This window comes from Salvelinus sp. IW2-2015, unplaced genomic scaffold, assembly GCF_002910315.2.
Source record: "Salvelinus sp. IW2-2015 unplaced genomic scaffold, ASM291031v2 Un_scaffold3898, whole genome shotgun sequence".
NCBI classification, from domain to species: Eukaryota; Metazoa; Chordata; class Actinopteri; order Salmoniformes; family Salmonidae; genus Salvelinus; species Salvelinus sp. IW2-2015.
Genome location: NW_019945172.1, coordinates 1 through 6025, shown reverse-complemented (window position 1 = coordinate 6025; position 6025 = coordinate 1). Strand labels below are relative to the sequence as shown.

At 44.1% G+C, this 6025-nt stretch overlaps 1 long non-coding RNA gene across 1 annotated transcript; it reads left to right on the top strand.

Annotated features, from left to right (window-relative positions):
• Window positions 1-7: 7 nt before the first annotated feature.
• Window positions 8-5022, top strand: LOC112076634 (uncharacterized). Its single transcript, XR_011477833.1, has 3 exons — window positions 8-190; window positions 1078-1150; window positions 4695-5022. It is a non-coding gene; the product is annotated as an uncharacterized lncRNA (long non-coding RNA).
• The last annotated feature ends 1003 nt before the right edge of the window (window positions 5023-6025 follow it).

Genomic DNA, 6025 nt, shown 5'->3' with positions numbered 1-6025 from the left:
AATCTCAATTTGTATGTTAGCCCGCTCATCAGGTTTCAGAAACTTCCCAGTCGTGGAGCAAATCCTCAAKGAACAAGAGGCCAATGGTCTTTGGCTAGAAGGTGATCCTACTGTGGAAGATGAAGGTCCACCGTCACTGGTACCAGAGGAAGAACAGCCATTGCAGCCTTTTGGTCAGATGACAGACAAGGTGAGTGGAGCTTTGGCGGACAATTTTTGTAAGGGTAGATATGTCTCACAGAAACTAGGCCCAGACATATTTAATTGAAAACCATGCAAGCGCACACCCAGCAAAAATGTGTAGCAGGCCTTTGACTGTAAATAGTATATTAAGGCTTTGAATGACCCTTAGATAAATTCAATCAGGCTTTCTGAGTGGCGCAGCGGTCTAAGGCACTGCATCGCAGTGCTAGAGGCATCACTACAGATCCGGGATCGATCCCGGTCTGTGTCGCAGCCGGCTGCAACTGGGATACCCATGAGGCGGTGCACAATTGGCCCAGCATCGTCTKGGTTAGGGGAGGGTTTGGTTTGCCCGGGATGTCCTTGTCCCATTGTGCTCTAGCGACTCCTGTGGCGGGCTGGGTGCAGGCACGCTGACACGGTGGCAAGTTGGGCGGTGTTTCCTCCGACACATTGGTGCGTCTGGCTTCCGGGTTAAGCGAGCAGTGTGTCAAGAAGCAGTGCGGCTTGGCAGGGTCGTGTTTCAGAGGATGCATGGCTCTCGACCTTAGACTCTCCCGAGTCCGTACCGGACTTGCAGAGTTAGGACAAGACTAACTACCAATTGGATATCACGGAAAAGTGATATATATAAAAACTCAAAATACCATCTAGGCTACAGATAAACCTTTTTATGGGCTGTTTTCAAAGATTCTCAGTTAAACATAAAATATGCCCTTCCAAATATATTTGTTTGTATTAAATATATTCCATGATTTTGGTGTCATTCCCCTGCTGTATTATGTTTTGTAATGGAAAACCCCTACAACAAGATGCTTGTCTAACTGTTGCTGTATGATCTACTCTCTTAAAGGCTGATAAGAGTTAATAACACCATTGGTTGTCTTTTGGAAGGGAGTGGAGACATGTTCAGCACCACTGGTCATTAAACAGGAGGAAACGGATGATGATGTCATGGAGTCTCAAGGTCAGTTGAAGCTATTATTGTATTACGTGTTCAAGCKCTACAGCATGAGTTACAGTGCCTTCAGAAACGATTCAAACCCCTTGACTTATTCCACGTTTTGTTACACCCTGAATTCAAAATGGATTAAATCAAAAATACAAAAATTCKCACCCATTCTCACCCAATAATGACAAAGTGAAAACGTGTTTTAAGAAATGTTTCCAATTTTGAGCAACTCCAGCCGCCGCTTGGCATTGCGCATGGTGATCTTAGGCTTGTGTGTGGCTGCTCGACCATCGAAACCAATTTCATGAATCTCCCGGACAAACAATTTCTGTGCTGACGTTGCTTCCAGAGGCAGTTTGGAACTCGTGAGTGTTGCAACCAAGGACAGGCGATTTCTGTGCGCTACATACTTCAGCGGTCCCATTCTGTGAACTTGTGTGGTCTACCACTTTGTGGCATTGTTGCTCCTAGGACGTTTCCACTTCACAATAGCAGGACTTACAGTTGACTGGGGCAGTTCTAGCAGGAAAAAAACATTTTTACGAACTGACTTGATGGTGGCATCCTATGACTGTGCCATGTTGAAAGTCACTGAGCTCTTCAGTAAGGCCATTTTACTGCAAATATGGAGATTGCATGGCTGTGTGCTCGTTTTAATTTTGTAATAATTTTTTAAAATATATATATATATTTTTTTACATCTGTCGGCAACGGGTGTGGCTGAAATTGCAGAATCTGCTAATTTGAAGGGGTGTCCACATACTTTTTTGTATATATAGTGTACCTACCTGGCYGGCCCTGCTTCCCCGGATTGCCGGCTGGCCCTGCTGACCTGGCCGACCGGACCCTGAGTCAATACTTTCAAGAAGCACCTTTGGCGGCAATTACCACTTTGTGTTGTCTTGTGCGGAGCTAATAGATGTTCCCATCTGGATTTGGGTATTTTCTCTTTTTTTCATTGTCGATTTTTTTCAATCTCTCTTAAATTAGATGGGGAGCGGCGGTGAACAGCAATCTTCAAGTCTTTCCATAGATTTAATGGGATTCTGGTCTGGAATTTAGCTGGGCCACTCAATGACTTTTACATAATTGTTCTGAAGCCATTCCAGCATTGCTTTGGCTGTATACTTGGGTTTGTTCTGTTGGATCGTAAATATTCGCACCAGTCTAAGGTCATTTGCACTCTGAAGCAGGTTCTTATCAAGGATTTGTCTGTATTTGGCTCCATTCATTGTTCCCTCTATCCTTACTAGTCTCTCAGTCCCTGCCGCTGAAAAGTGTCCCCATAGCATGATGCTGCCACCACCATGCTTCATGGTAGGGATGGTGTTAGATGGGTGATGAGCTGTGCCTGGTTCTCCAGACATAGCGCTTTGCATTCAGCCCAAAGAGTAAAATGTTGGTCTCATCGGACCAAAGAATCTTTTTCCTTATGCTCTCTTTCACATGTAGTTTTGTAAACTCCAGCCGTGATGTCATTTGCCTTTTTCTCAGAAGTGGCGTCCGTCTGGCCACTCTTACGTAAAGCCCAGATTGGTGAAGTGCTATAGAGACTGTTGTCCTTCTAGCAGGTTCTCCCATCTCAGCCAAGGAACTCTGTATTTATGTTGATGGTTATTGGTCATTAGCCCGTTTGCTCAGTTTGGTTGGACAACCAGTTCTTGGCAGAGTCTGGGTAGTTATGTATTTTTTCCATTGCCCAATGATGGAGACCACTGTGCTCTTGACTGTTTCCAACACTGGAAATTGTTTTATAACCTTACCCAGAGAATTCTATCAGATCTACATACAGTACCTTGGACATAATGGAATAGTTTCTGCTCTGACACATACACTATCCATTGTGGTAACTTTATATAGACGGAGGTGCGTTCAGTGCCCCCCCACCCCAAAAAAATATTATTGAACAGACTTTTGGGGTATGTTTGCTCCCGTTTTCGGTGGGTGTGTGAGCTTGAAGCAATGAGTGTGGCGTACAGTATTTAAAGGCAGTTGGCCTTACTGACGAAGTTCCCCAACCCACAACCACATACAGTGTATTCAGGCCCCTCAATTTTTCCACATTTTGTTACGTTACAGCCTTATTCTAAAATGGATTAAGTTGTTTTTTCCCCCGTCAATCTACACACAACACCCCATAATGGAATGCAAAATCGGGTTTTATTTTTTTGTAGCCAATATTAAACAAAAAACAGATCACATTTACATAAGTATCAGACCCATACTCATACTTGTGACGCACCTTTGGCAAAGATTACAGACTCAAGTCTTATTGGGTATGACGCTACAAGCTTGGCAAACCTGTGATATTGGAGTTCTCCATTCCCTCTGCAGATTCCTCAATTGGGTAGGTTGGATGTGGATTTGCTGCACAGCTATTTTCATGGGGATTTCGATTGGGTTTGGCTGGGCACTCAAGGACATTCAGAGACTTGTCCCGAAGCCACTCCACATTGTCTTGGCTGTGTGCTTTAGTCGTTGTCCTACCGAAGGTGATCTTTCGCTGAGTCTCAAGAGCAGGTTTCATCATGAATTTCTCTGTACTTGCTCGTTTCAACTTTCCCTCAATCCTGACTAGTCTCCCAGTCCCTGTCGCTGAAAAACATCCTCACAGCATGATGCTGCCACTACCATGCTTCGCCATATGGATGGTGCCAGGTTCCCTCCAGACGTGACGCCAAAGAGTTCAATCTTGATTTCATCAGACCAGAGAATCTTGTTTCTGGCTTTTGCGTGAAACTCCAAGTGGGCTGTCATGTGCCTTTTTAATGAGGAGTGGCTTCCGTCTGTCCACTGTACAATAAAGGCCTGATTGGTGGAGTGCTGCAGAGATGGTTGTCCTTCTGGAAGGTTCTCCCATCTCCACAAAGGAACTTTAGAGCTCTGTCTGAGTGATCATCGGGTTCTTGGTCACCTCCCTGACCAAGGCCCTTCTCCCCGATTTCTCAGCTCTAGGAAGACTCATGGTGGTTCCAAACATCATACATTTAAGAATGATGGAAGCCATGTGTTCTTGGGAGCCTTCAATGCTGCAGAAATGTTTTGGTACCCTTCCCCAGATCTGTGCTTAGACACAACCCTGTCTCTGAGCTCTACGGACAATTCCTTTGACCTCACGGCTTGGTTTTTGCTCTTACATGCACTGTCAACTATGGGACCTTTATATAGACAGGTGTATGCCTTTCCAAATCATGTCCAAGCAATTGAATTTACCACAGGTGGACTCCAATCAAGTTGTAGAAACATCAAGGATGATCAATGGAAACAGTATGCACCTGAGCTCAATTGAGTTTCATAGCAAAGGGTGTGAAAGTTATTTCATTTTCAATAAATGTGCAAAAATGTATAAAAACATTTTCACTTTGTCATTATGGCGTATTGTGTAGATGGGTGAGAACAAATATTTCATCAATTTTGAATTCAGCAACAAAATGTGGAATAAGTCAAGGGGTATGAATACTTCCTGAAGGCACTGTATGCTCTTAGCTTCCAATGGACAATATGGCGAGTCACTGTGAAACAAACCTGTAAAATGTATTGTTGGTGAATGCCTTTCCAGGTTACAGTGTGTGGATGCCAGAGACTCACAAGACCAACCAGAATATCACAGGAGAAAGTGATGAGTACGAGAGAAGTCAAGCCTCTAGGGGATCCAAAGAACTTGGACTCGACGACTTTAAGAAAGAACAGAGTCTGTTGCTGGTGTCAATTGAGGATGCTGCAGCTCCCACAAAGAAGAAGAAATATAACATAAGATACACCTGTAAAATATGTGGAAAGACTGGGACCAAGAAAGGCAGAATGACAAGTCACTTGATAACACACGAAGGGCCTTCTAGTTGTGATATTTGTGATGAGAAATTCAAGCATCAGAATGGCTTGAATAAGCACAAGCTACTCAAACACAGTGTGAAACCCTACAGTTGCTTTGTGTGCGGAAAGATGTTTTTATATTCTAAAATACGTGACTACCATGAGCGCATACACGTTGGAGAAGACTACTGGTGCGTGCGCGTACTGTTGGCCAAGACGTTCAAGGAGCGCCACGGATCGCGACATCGGCCACGAGTGCATTGTTTGCAAGGGAGACCGGCCCTACCTTGCTCCGAGTGCAACAAGGACTTCTGAAAGGGCAGTACCATTCTCAACAACACCAGCTGGAAAAGACCCCTAATGCTGGAGCAGACTGTTCGAACCAGAACCTTGAGTTCCCAAAGACTTTGAGGACCAACAGAGACGTTTGTGAGTCAGCTGAGGAGTTTCTGAGGCACCCATTAAGGACAGTGAACCGTTACAATTATCAACTTTGTGAAATTGACTGAACACCTTGGGCGACTCAAATAGCATGCGCTCTCACATGTTTTATAACATTATGAAATGACAAAGGAAGGAAACACGTATACAGCTGTGACGTCTGTGCAGGTATTTTAGGGCTCAGTATCCACCTTTCACCAAAACATCAGCTTCAGACACAAAGGAGAACTGCTTTCAGCTGCTCAGAGGTTTGCACACCCAGACTTTAAAGTGGTACACCACTTAAATAACAGCCACTTTGAAAACAACGCCCTTAAAGGTGCGCAGCCATGATGTTCTGACATGATCTGTTTTTGACAGCCGCAGCTGAAGGCTGATATCAGGTGCGCCTCTGGTTGGTAAGTTCAGTCTCCACAACCATGAGTTTGAACATGATCGTGGTGATGATGTCTATACGTGTGCTGCTGTCTGAGAATGTGCTCAGGTCACTATTTGGGCCTTCTGCCTGAAATGACCCATTAAATGGCTGCAGACTGAATGACAGTTTTTAAGTTTGTACGAATATTTGTTTTTTAAATGTCTAATTTTTTGCTCTGGTATTTGTTTTGCAAAATTTGATATTTACTTTTGTTTGAA